This window comes from Canis lupus, chromosome 21 (assembly GCF_003254725.2).
Source record: "Canis lupus dingo isolate Sandy chromosome 21, ASM325472v2, whole genome shotgun sequence".
Lineage (NCBI taxonomy): Eukaryota > Metazoa > Chordata > Mammalia > Carnivora > Canidae > Canis > Canis lupus.
In genome coordinates this window covers 7,329,129-7,342,030 of record NC_064263.1, presented here as the reverse complement: position 1 = coordinate 7,342,030, position 12,902 = coordinate 7,329,129, and the positions used below count along the sequence as shown (strand labels likewise).

Sequence of the window (12,902 nt, the reverse complement as noted above, 5' to 3'; positions counted from 1 at the left end):
TGCCTGTGGTTTCCATGTGGGGAAGTGGGCGGGTCAAAGACATCTAGAAGGACAGAGGACAGGAAAGGGCAGTGGATCAAGGGTCAGCAGAACACCAACACTTAAAGAAGAAACCAGAGAGGGACGCCTGGGTGGCTCAGTAGGTGAGCGTCTGCCTTCGGCCCAGGATGTGATCCCAGGGTTCCGGGATCGAGTCCCGCACGGGGCTCCCTGTGAGGAGCCTGCTGCTCCCTCTACCTGTGTCTCTGCCTCTGCGTGTGTGTGTGTCTCTCATGAATTAATACATGAAGAAGAAGAAGAGGGGGAGGAGGGGGGTAGGAGGAGGGGGAGGAGGGAGGTGGGAGGAGGGGGAGGAGGCCAGGCGCACACAGTTCCGTGATGGCCCTCTTGAGCCTGGAAATGTCCGTAGATGAGCTGGTCGGTGCCCATCCTGCTTCAGTTCGTGCTCACAGCCCAAGACCGCAAAAGGCCAAGGCCCTCACAAAGACTGGCAAAGACCTGCAGGGCGATCCAGGATGCCCTCATGTTACCACCCAGCCCACACACTCTCCTGATCTCACACACGTGTGTGCACAGGACTCGGGCCACGCGGGCCCCATACCATCCCGGCAGATGCACACACCGCCGCAGGCCTCTGCGCCCTCCTCATCACAGCCCTCCCCATCCCCCACTTCTCCGCATGGAAGTTCAAACACACCCTCTCCCCAAGGCCCGCCTGATCAACACCTCACCCCCTGTCCTCTGTGCTCGGTATGTCCCACTTTTCATCAGTGATCACCACCTCTCATACTGTTCAGGGCTCAACAGTGCCCTTACCCCATCCACATCCACTGGGAACCTCAGAACATGACCTCAATTGGAATGGGTCTTTGCAGAAGTAATAGCTCAGACAAGGACACAACAGAGTACAGCGGGTCCTCACGCAATGACTGGTAAAGACACAGACTCAGGGAGGCCACACGGGGACAGAGGCAGAGAGCAGAGATATGCTGCCATAACACCAAGGCCTGCCTGCAACCACCAGAAGCTAGGATCGCCCCTCAGAGCCTCCAGAACTGTAAGCCATCCAGGTTGTGATGCTTTGTCACAGCAGCCCCAGAAAACTCCTACACAAACCATGAATTGTAACCATATATCATCTGTCCCCACTTAGTGGAAAATAAACTCCAGAAGAACAGGATTTTAGTTTCTTTTGTTCAGTGCAAGACGCCTAGCACACAGAAGCATATCCAGCACTCAGTGGGCGCCCACCCAATAAATACTTCTGGATGAATTCTGACTCAATGAAGATAAGCTAAGAAGAGAAGCAGGGATGCTGTACCCATCCTACAGAGGGCAAAACTGAGGGGCAGATGATCCAACTTTGCTCAGAGACAGAGGAGCCAGGATCACAATGGAACGGGGACCTTGTTTGTTCATTCGATAAATAATATTGAGCTCCTCCATGCGCCAAGTGTCACGCTAACCCACAGGCAGCAATCACTACCTGCACGTGTGGATGGAGGGGCTGGAAGGGTGGGCCCCAAGCTCAGGTGTCCCTCAGCGAGGACCGGGACCCTGGGTCTCGGTGTCCTCATCTGCAAAACTGGAAGGCGGATTAGAAGGCATGCCTGCTGGGCACCAGATGGCTCAGTGGTTGAGTGTTTGTCTGTCTTCAGCTCCAGGTCCTGGGATCGAGTTTCACATCGGGCTCCCCATGGGAAGCCTGCTTATCCCTCTGCCTGTGTCTCTGCCTCTCTCTCTCTCTGTCTCTCATAAATAAATAAAATCTTGAAGAAGAAGAAGCAGCAGCAGCAGCAGCAGAAGCAGCAGCAGCAGCAGCAGCCGCCGCCACCATGCCTACCTGCTCTCCAAGGGGCAGGCAAGCCCTTGCGTCACTTGTGCTACTTCTCAGGTCTGTGGAGTCGAGATGAAGTCTCTGTCCCGCTGCCCTACATTTAGGGCAGCACATTTGGCACCTACCATACTCTGCTAGGAAATCTCTCACACCACAGGCCACATCTCATTTGCAGAGTTAACTTTCACACGCACTATTTAAGATCCTTGTCACCTTGTCTGGATCCTGCACTCTGCAAGCCATGCATTCTGCCCAGGTCCCATCCACATCCCTGCGGGGCGGCTCTATTCCTCCCAGGCCTACAGATAACAAGCTCATATGCTAAGTTTGGCTCTCAAGAGTGAACTTTCCTTTTCCCCCTCTGGACTTTGGAGGCCTTAGGTACAGCCTTCTCCATGTGCAACCTGCAGGTCTCAGACCACCTATTTGTGTGAACCAACCACCTAGAGACTTCAAATGAACCTGGCATCACACACAGATGCATGCACACACACATGTGTGGACATCACTCCCTGAACAGCACAACTAACTATAAGTGATCAGGGGTATGAAACCAGCACAGACGTCAACCGGGGGTTGACACCATTAGCAATGTAACCGGGTAGAGAAGGTCAAAGCCTGAGCTTTGGAGCCAGGCAGACCCGAGTCTGAGTCCCAGCCCTGTCTCACCTTGGACCCTGCTTGACTTTCCCTCTCTGTACTTAGCGAACTCATCTCATGAGGGCCTCAGGAGGAGCCAGCAGCAGCCCTGCGCAAAGCACCTAACACCCTGAAGCTCTCTCTTCCCCCACCTGGGAACAGGCAGCACATGGCAGTGGGGGAAGTGGAGGAAGAGCCTCAACCCCACAGAGGAGGAGACCTGGACCCCACCTCCAGTCTGAAACAGCCAGCAGTTTGGCATAGGGAAGGCACTTCACCTTTTGGGCCCTCCCTCAGCCTCCTCACAAACGAAGGGGAAAGGCTGTACTAAGGATCTCCCAACACTCAGTCTACACCCTCCCCCCCAAAAAAAAAGAAAGAAAGAAAAAGAAAAAGGCCTCTGCATCGGGGCTTTGGGGTTTCACAGCAGGAGGTCTGGTGTAAGCAGAGAACATCACACCTGCTCTCCTGCCACACAAGGTTCCCAGCCAAAACCTCCTGCTCTTACCCCTTCCTTATTCCCACAACCCTAATGGATCTCAAGCTGGCTCTAGTCACCTGCTGATCCCCTGATGCCTCTCCTTGTAATCACTACACTCTTCGCATTTTGATATTAGCAAATGTAATGCACATTCATGGAACTATAAACATTTATCAAGGGAAAAGGATACACAACATAATTACTCACTGAGCACTTATTAGGTAATATGCTGAGAGCTTTACAAACATAACTCTCTATATCCTCACAACAACCCTGTGAGGTAGGTACTAATATTATTCCTGGTTTACAGATGAGGAAACTGAGGCCCAAGGAGAAAACCGAACTTCGCTTAAGTCACACAGCCATAAATGCTAAGTGGAAGCTGGAACCCAGCTTGCCTGATCCTAAGAACTTCTGCACCACCCCAGGCTGACTCCTCTATCACTCCTTATCTCTGGGCCTCTCCGAATGGCAGGTAAAGAACACTGTTGGCCAGTAATCCAGAGCTTCCCAAAGCCCACCGGAGGGTTCAGCCTGCAGGGATGGCCCAAGTGAGCCCAATCGTGGAGGCCTCGAGACACCTCCTCTACAAGGTCAGGCCCCTGGAACATCTTCTAAGAAACCATGGCTCTGCCTCAAAGCACCCTGCTAAGAGGCAAATCATCATAGTCCCACAAGCCAGGAGAGAGGGAAACCACTACACTGCTGGAAGAAAAGACCTGCTCCACATAGAATCTTGCTGCACCATATTCACAGACGCTACTCCAGAAACAAGAACGTCTGATTTTCCAGCATGCAATCTTTAAATGTTCTTCCAGTTGAGGTCTCCAGCCTCGAATCCCTGCCTTGACAATAAGGACAGATGGGTCTCCAGGTGCTGCTTACACAGACTTGCCTCCTTAGGAAGAGGTTCACAGAAATACTCTGGCAGCTTACATCAAAATCCAAGTGTTCTAGGACAGCGCCAAGCCTCTGGGAAAAGCAGGGAGAGTGTGAAACCACAAGCGTATGCTTCCAGGGCCATGCTGACACCCCTGGTGGCAGGACACTCACACCACCCTGCTCAGAGTGCTGGTCCTTGAGAGCTTGGCTCCCTCACCCTCCAAGGTTACTACGAACTTGGCCACCAAGATCCAGACACCAAATGATGAGGCGCACAGCCTCACCAATAATCAGTGAAATGCCTACTAGCATTATTCACTTCTTTCCCTCAGAAGAATGCTAGCCCATGGAGAAATGGGCAGCCTCACACACCACTGGTAATTCAAACCAGGGCAGTCCTTGAGAGCACATGGTGGGGGGTACCCCTGTAACAGTTTAAATGTGTAGGACCTGGGACGCCTGGGTGGCTCAGTCAGTTAAGCAACTGACTTTTTTTTTAGACTTTATTTATTTGAGAGACAAAGAGCAAGAGAGAGCACAAGTGGTGCTTGTGGGAGCACAGGCTCCCCACAAGTGGTGGAGAGTGGCAGGGAGAGGGACAAGCAGACTCCCGCTGAGCAGGGAGCCTGACGTGGGGCTCGATCTCGGGACCCTGAGACCATCACCCGAGCTGAAGGCAGACATTCAACCAAATTAGCCACCTAGGTGCCCTAACCACCTTGATTTTGGCACAGGTCATGATCTCTGGTTGTGAGATGGAGCCCCAGTCAGGCTCTGCGCTTGGAGTGAAGCCTGCTGAAGATTCTTTGTCTTACTCTCTCCCTTGCCCCTCCCTGCTCATGTGCCCTCTCTCTCTCTCTCTCTCTAGTAAATAAGTAAAAAAATAAATGTGGAGGACCCTTGATACACCAATCCCACTCCCAGAAAACCACATGCATGTGTGCATAACAATATGTATGCATGAAGATGTAACAGCAAAACCAAGGAGTTGGTTTACACATCTATGAAAAGCGGGCCAACTCGTAAATTATGATATATCTATTCCATAAAATATTTTGTAGAGAAGTAAGAGACAAATTAAGACAGGACAACTACATGCATGAAAAGACATATAGACATGTCTTATATGTCTATATAAGACATAGCAGGTGAAAAGGCAAAATAGTGAACCAGTATAGAGGGCGGACTCAGTTTATGCTTACAGAAGAAACAAAACTATGTATATCCATGTTCTATATGGGCTGATGGAAAGCTGCAGGATAGGCAACAAACTGCTTGCACTGGTTCCTTCTGAGGCCTCAGCAGAGAGGCAGCAGGTGGGGGAGGATCTTCCATTTTCCGCTGCTTGAATGGAGGGTGGGGTGCGGGAGCATCATATACTCATGTATTACCTATACTATTCCAGAGAAAAGCAACTGAACTGATAAAATGATGATGCGAACAAAACAGGCTTTTGTTCTGGAGTGAAACTGCCCCACCCCACTCCCTGTGCCAATTTGACGTCACACTCCAAGGTCTATCCAAGAGTGACTGACAGGGTTCAAGTTCAGGTTTTTGTTTTGTTTTAAGATTTTATTTATTTATTCATGAGACACACAGAGAGAGAGAGGCAGAGACACAGACAGAGGGAAAAGCAGACTCCCCAAGGGGGCCCAATGTGGCACTCGATCCCAGGACTCCAGGATCGCACCCTGGGCTGAAGGCAGGTACTCAACCGCTGAGCCATCCAGGAGCCCTTAAGTTCAGTTTCTAAGCCACCGAGGACAGACTGGATTGGGAGCAACAGGGAAAAAGGGAAATGTTGGGGGCAGAGACGGTAAGAAAAACTTTTGTAAAAGTTGTGGAAGCTACCCATCAGCTGAACCCACCCTGCACCTACTGGCCTCCAGAACTCACTGTTCTAACACTTTCCTCCCCATCACCCCTGTAGGATGAGAAAAGATGAGAAAACCAAAATCTGAGAGAATTTCCTTCTTCCAACAGCAGAGGAGAGGCCAGCAGAGCTGCTCCCAGGGAGCCCAAAGAAGTGGCCGGGTCAGACTCCACCCTCCCCACAAAGGCACCAGGTGCCAGGCTCCTGGGAGCACAGCAAGGGCAAGACCAGCAACCCCGAAACCCCAGGCCCACTCCCTGGAGTCCCTCCACTTAGGCAACCAGCCCAAGCATCTTTTCACACTCACTGCGGAAATCCAAATGGAACCAGTACACAAATCAGATGGTCCTGCCAACAGAACAGCAACAATGTGGGAAAAGAGGAGCTAAATCAATGGTAGCCTGGCTAAATATATATTTATTCTTTCTGCTTGCCAGCAGTCGCATTTCTGTAGATTCAAATATTTGATAAATGTCTTTTTTTTTGCTTCCCGGTAATAATTAAAACAAACACACACCCCAAACACACGGGCACAGCTAAACGCGAAGCCAAAAGAAAACCAACAAAGGGGCCTCGCTTAGGGCACCAGGTTCAAGAAGCAGGCGTGACAGCTAACATCCCCAGGCAGAAACGCCGTCCCACTAAACAGGTACCCCGTCGGCCCAGCAGACAGGCTCGCCTGGCACTCCAACCTCCAACTGCCAGGCGCCACCGAAAGGTGCCCTGAGGGCAAGTAAAAGAGGTTCTGTCCTGGAGGGAGAGGGGTGAGCATCAAGCAGAAAGCAGGGGAGCTGAGTCTCCTGCAGTGACTTCTCCAAGACGGCTGTGACTGCGGACGCCAGGAAGCCAACAGCCCAATAAAGGTAACCCCTGGCCCCCTGGTGATGAGGATGAAGCCTGAACAAAGGCAGAACCTGATCAGCAGGCTCAGGTGAGCAAAAAGAAACCATCTAAAGGGCAAATCGAACTCCGGGAAAAAAAAAATTTGTTTTTAAACATTTTAAATAAATAAATAAAGTGCATGGGGATTACCCATTCGGGAAGATGGAAGCCAGAACACCAAGCAAGTTTATCATGGGACAGGGCATGAGACCAGCACAGTCCTGAGGCAGCAGCAGTGCATGCACCCTAGGATGGGAACACATGGCCCTAGCCACCAGGACCATCTCCCCTTGATCTGACTCTGGTTTGCCTGAGTTTGGTGTGGCCCCCCGCTGAGTCTGCACACACACCCCCATTTGGGGGGGGGGGGCCATCTCCTCCCAAGGCCAGCTGCCTCTGTGAACTCACCCACCACCACTCCCATCTCCTGGCCAGCCCCCCACCCCATCCTATGCTTGGGCACCACAAGTCACCCTGACCTAGAGGCAGGTCACCTCTCGGGGAAGAGCCAGAACTGGAGACCATGCCCCCTGGTGGGCCCACTGAGTCTACCAGCAAACAGTGGGGTACAGACTCTACCCTGAGGAGGTTCCCTTCTTTGAGGGCCTTTCCCTTTGATACTTTTCACTTGCTTTGAATGCTCACATGTGCATTCCCTGAACAGTGTTAGAGGAACTTGAATTCTATCCTCTGAGATGCTTCTGGAAAAGTAGAAATGGTAAGGCCAGGTGACAGGCAAAGAGAGGGGAAGGCGCCTTCAGGTTTTACTTGGGCGCCTTTCTCAAGCCCTCAAAAGACCGAAGGGGTGATCTGGGTTTCTGCTGAGGCTGCCTTCAGTCTTCTGAGAGTAGCATGGGCATCAGAGTGGCTATAGGAGGAGTGAGAAGACACAAGAACAGGTTGGATTTGGTGCCTCCGGCTCTCAGCTCCCACATCCAAAGGAACAAAGCACGATCCATCCTGACATGTCCCTGTTCGCCATCACCACTGCCACTGTCACAACGTCCAAGCCCTTATCACCCTCCAACAGTGCCAGGCACTCTAGCAGACTCGTTTCCCCAGTCCCAACTTCCTATGTCACACAGCCCAGTCTAAGACACAGACCCAACCCCCTCTGCCAACCCCCCCAGCCTACAGGACAGAGTCTGACCCTGGAGGAGCGTGCAAGGCCTCTACCTGCGAGGGTACTAGAATCATACAGGTCACAGCAGACACTCAGACTGACCTCTCACTGGTTACGTGGGGGCACACACACATGTTCCTATGCCCATGTCCTCATCTGTGCGTCGAGGATAGCATGACCAACCTCCAGAGCTGCTGGGAGGATTACATCCAGGTTGTGGACAGCCTTGCTCCCCGAGAACCATGATGCTGAGGACTCCACCTGTCCCCCACCTGGCTTGGGAGACTGGAGTCTGCTTCCCCATCTCTTCAGAATGAATGGCTACCCATGAACTCAGGGGCAAAGAAGGCACATTAGAGATCTAGACTCGAAAGGTCATCAATATAAAAATGAGGCTTAGAGAAATGTGAAAGAAACCCAAATTAACTCCTTATCAAAATAATGCGAGGGAAGCAACAGGGGGAAAAGAAGGAAAACATTACTTTGGGGAGGAAATGTTTTAAAAATACATCGCTGTATGATTTTTTGGACTTCATTTGTTCCAAAGATTAGGAAGATTACATTTCAAAAGCTAACAAAGGCGACACTTCTTCTTCTTCTTTTTTTTTTTTTTGAAGTTCTTTCTTAATTAATATCCTCAGAGAAGTAAGAAGTACTTTTATAGGCTGACTGAATCTTAATAAAATTCTCAGAGAAATTCTGGCATCAGTCACAACAAACACCCTCTTGGAATTTAATTTCCTTTCCAGCATACAACTTACTATGGAAACTCATTTAAGATGCCACCACAACCAATCAAAATCAGTCTGGAGCTCAAGAACTTCAAAGCCCCACAAGAGAGTCTTTTAGGATGAGGTAGTGGACATGATGCCCATGCTTGGCCACATCCTACACCAGACAGAGATTTCCCCGCACCAAACTTTCTGGCTTGTCAGATCCAACTCTTCCATCTCCTGCCCAGCCCTTAACCAGCCCTGCCCTCCCACCTTACACTGTAGCACTTCCAATGCCTCCTTCCAGCTAGAAATGCTTATTCTATATGTTGACAAATTGAACACCAATAAAAAGTAAATTTATAACAAAAAAAAAGAAATGCCCCCCAAAATCAGGATCTTCCTCCCTGCCAAAATGAATAAAAAGGAGATGGCATGAAATGGGCAAAGGGTGAGGCTAGCTAGCCTCACCCATCTTCAACTTTCCATCAAAGACCATACTTTCCAGCTTCTGGATTTGCTCTTTTCCTCCTTTTAGGTGGTGGCAGGGCCTGGAATATTCACCATGAGCACTGGGCATTGGGGCAGGAAGGCAAAAGCTGTCAGAATTATTCCTAAGTACAAAAACGTACCAGAAAAGCCTTTTTCCCTTGAGGACAATTCTCACTGGAAGATTTAACCAATCCCATTATCCTGTGTGCCTGTGGGCAAGGGGAGAGAGAGGGGTAAATGACAACCTCCACCGGGCACCCGCTGTGTATCTCATTTAATATAAGGCATTGATCCTGACACCAAGGCCTACAAGATACCAAGACTCATGGGTTCAAGCTTCCAGGGTCCCCAAGTGCTTACATGAAATATTATCATGGGCTAGAGGGTCCCTTACCGTTCACACATTGCTTTTTGCAAACATTATCTCCTTTACCGGCACAACCCTGTAGGATAACAAAGAATTCCTTTTCCACTATTACAAAAGGGCTATTTGGTTTAAAGATCATCAGTAACTTACGCAAGCCAGCTGTAACACTTGCTGAGTTTTCTGTGTCTGATAAGTGGTAGGGACTCAAATAGTAACTACTATTAGCATCGTAATTTTCACTAATAGCCTTCAGTGAAAGTGAAAATTTACACACACAGACAAGCACACATATATATGCACTATACATATATTTTAAAGATCTGCTCTAATTAGCTGGGCCTCTCCTTGTTGGAGAGGATATACTTTTAACCACTTCAAACTCAGAGATAACCACTAACTATAGCTTCCAAGAAACTGACAAAAAAAGGATTACTGAAAATGATGTGGTCAAACCCAATATGGATTTTGAAAGCTAATGGAAGAGAACAAAAGGATAGGAGCAGTCAAGTTATGATAAAATACAAACAACAACAACAACAACAACAAAAACAACACCCTCTCCTTCCAGCATAATGGCTTAATCATTATGTGCTATCTGGCCCGGTCATGTCATTTCACCTCTGCGGTGACCCTGGGCATCCAAACAGGAGAGCCTGCAGAGACCCAGAAGTTCTAGTGAGAGGCTATCCCAAGGGGGCCTGAGGTCTGCGCAACAGACCGCAGGTGGGGTGGCCACATTATGACTTCAGGTTATTTTTAATGTGCTGCATCTAACGAAGTTTGCCTGTGAATTATGCTCACTTGAAAAGAGACCAGGGAAGTTCAGAAGTGCCAGATTCAACAGGAATCAGCTCAGGACTTCTCGAACCACAATGAAAAAAGATGACAAAGTGGTGATACAAGATCTCAGTATCAGTCAGCCAGAGGAAACCTTTAGTATAATGGCAATGACAGATCCTGGGGCTATTCTTCGAGTAAGGCTACACCAAGACCAACCCAACTGAGCATCCACTCAACGGCTTGAAGGTTGAAACGAAAGAAAAAAATTCAGGTCTGTACGAAGGATACATGTAATTTCTTTAAAGCACAGTTAACAACTTTGTATGAAAGACAACTAAACAGCCTCATACACACTGACCGCATAACAAGACTCATACTATAAATCTAGTACCGACTACCTAATGATAGTTTTTGTTTTGCTTTTTGTGATCTTTCTTGCATCTTACCTGTTGTAAGGCCATCCTAATTTCTTTATAATCGACTGATGTTGACCTCGTGTGACTGATCTAGCCTCACAAGGATCTAGTCTCCCTCAGAAGCTGACCCCTGCCTCCACCAGACTGTCTAGCTGTTTCTATACCCCATTTCAGAGAAAAGGAAGCTGAGTCCAGAGAGGGCCCACCCAAGGTCATACTCCTTGCTAATATACCCAGGACTAGAACTAGGGTTCAAAAGACCCACTGTGTGAGTCCCCAGCTTCATCGATGTCGGAAATGACCTGGCATACTTGTGCCCTGAATACAAAGTTTATTTGAAAAAAGAAAAGAAAAGAAAAAAAAAGCATGAGAACATGAGTCATCGCTGTCGTCAAGGGGCACCGCACAGGCTATTCTAATAAAGCATCCAGCATCCCCAGGACCACTTGTTTCTGGAATAAGCAGCCTCAGCCGCGGAACACAGGGCCGCGTCTTACCCTCTCCGGGATACCCAGGACCCCGCGAGCAGACCCGCGAGCCCAGCCCGGGGAGCCCGACATTCCGTCCGCAGGGGGGAGGGGGGAGGGGGAGGGGGGAGGTCAGAGGGGTGCTTTCCGACGGCGCCCCGCGGCAGCCAGGGTTTCGTGCCGTCCAATCCCGCTCACCCTGGAGCCCCTAAGTACCCAGTACCCAGGGAGCCCTCCTCAACTTCCCCAGGCCCGAAGCGCTGCGGAGTGGGAGACCAACCCGACAGCCGGGGCGGGGGGGGGGGGGCCCGGACCCCGCGGCGGGGGAGCGCGGGCGGGAGCTCCCCTCCGCCCTGCAGGCGCCGAGGCCCCGACTCGCCGAGCCCGACCGGGTCTCGGGGTCTGCCCCACGCGGGCGGGGTATGCAGAGCGCACGGCCCATCGCTCCGCCCCACCGCCGCCCGGGGCTGGCCCCGGAGGGCTCCCCTCCCCGCCCCTCCCCTCCCCCCTCCCCCTCCCCCCGCAGCCCGAGGCCGGGGCGCACCCCCTCCGCGGCTCCGCGCCGCCCCCCGGCCGGGACCCCCCTCGCCGCGCCCCGGGGCCGCCCCGCACCCGCACTTCCCGCCCGGCCCCAACTTTTCCGGCCGCGGCCCGGGCCCCGCAGCGCGGGGATTCCCGTCCCGAGCGCCCCGCCGCCCCGCCCGCCCCGGCCGCCCCGCCCGCACGAGTTGCGCTCGGGACCCGCTCGGCGCCCGGGCCTCGGCCGGCAGCGCGGCGCGGCGCGGCGGAGCGAGCGGAGCCGGCGTGGCGGGAACCGGGGAACCCGCTGTCCCGGCGCCCGCGCCCCCGCCCGCGCCCCCGCCCCCCGCGCTCACCTCCCGCCGCCGCCGCCGCCGCCGGGAGTACGTGGCAGTGGCCGCCGCCGCCGCCGCCCGCGCTCCCCGCCTCGCCTCGCCTCGCCTCGCCTCGCCTCTCCTCTCCTCTCGGCGCCCGCGCGGGCGGCTCCGACGCGCCGGACCGCAGCGCCAGGCGCCCTCTGCCGCCGGGAAGCCGAATCCTCGCGCCCTAACCCTAACCGGCCGGCCGACCCGCCCCCGCCCCCGCCCCCGCCCCCGCCCCCGCCCGGCCCCCACGCCCGCCTCCCAGCCGCCTCCGCAGGCCGCCGCCTCCGGGGAGCCCGCCGGGACCGCCCAGCCGCTCGCGCCGCCGCTGCACCCCCCGCCCCCCGCGGACGCACCTCCCGCTCCCCGACGGCGGCGCCCGGGGCCGTGCCCGGGCCGGGCTCCCTGCGCTGGGCCAGGCCGCCCTGCCTGGGAGACGCGAGTGCGCGGCCGCCACGCGGGGAGGGAGCGACCGAGCGAAGGACCGGCACGAAGCTGTGCAGCCCGCGCCCCGGAGGCTGCAAACCCCAGGCCGCCGGGCGTCCCGACCGGGACCTGGATTCGTAAATCACACGGACACGTGCGATTCACCGTTTAGTTTCCCACCTCCCACCTGCACCGAAGCCGCGCAAAGCCCTCAGCTCAGTGCCGTGCGGCGCTTTTAGTCGACTAGAATTCGGTTTTGGATCGACCGCTTAAAAGCCGGGAAATCTCCGGAAAGCGCATCTCCCTGGCTGTAAATCAATAATCAAATCTCTGTCAAATGCGTTGTGCTCAGGATTAGATGAGATCATGCGTGGAGTGCAAAGCACTTTGCACCGCTGCCCCGCCACATACACACACACCCGCCTTGTATACTGTCGTATCTGAACGGCCGCTTTTTCTAGTATTGCTGATCTAGTAGGTAATAAAAACTATGGGCAAAAAAATGGCCACCTTTCACCTGAGGACAGCCTTAATGCCCTGTGCCCGTGGAACTGTCACCTGCCCAGGAGGGCGGGCCCTGGCAGCGGGCCTCCCCAGCCCCTCCTCTGCCCACCACCAAGAATTCACTACTGTTGATCTTTTA

General features: G+C 53.1%; 1 protein-coding gene across 3 annotated transcripts in view; it reads right to left on the bottom strand.

Moving 5' to 3' along the window:
- The window catches only part of SMCO4 (single-pass membrane protein with coiled-coil domains 4), a 62,872-nt gene extending 50,900 nt beyond the window's left edge, over positions 1-11,972 (bottom strand). The window contains exon 1 of one of the 3 annotated variants that reach the window (XR_007404521.1): positions 11,828-11,972. The gene's annotated coding sequence lies outside the window, so the exon portion shown is untranslated. Of the gene's footprint in view, positions 1-6,019; positions 6,042-9,062; positions 9,085-11,827 lie in introns of those variants that run through there. The other 2 variants (XR_003124982.2, XR_004807984.2) reach the window with 2 other exon arrangements.
- Positions 11,973-12,902: the final 930 nt, after the last annotated feature.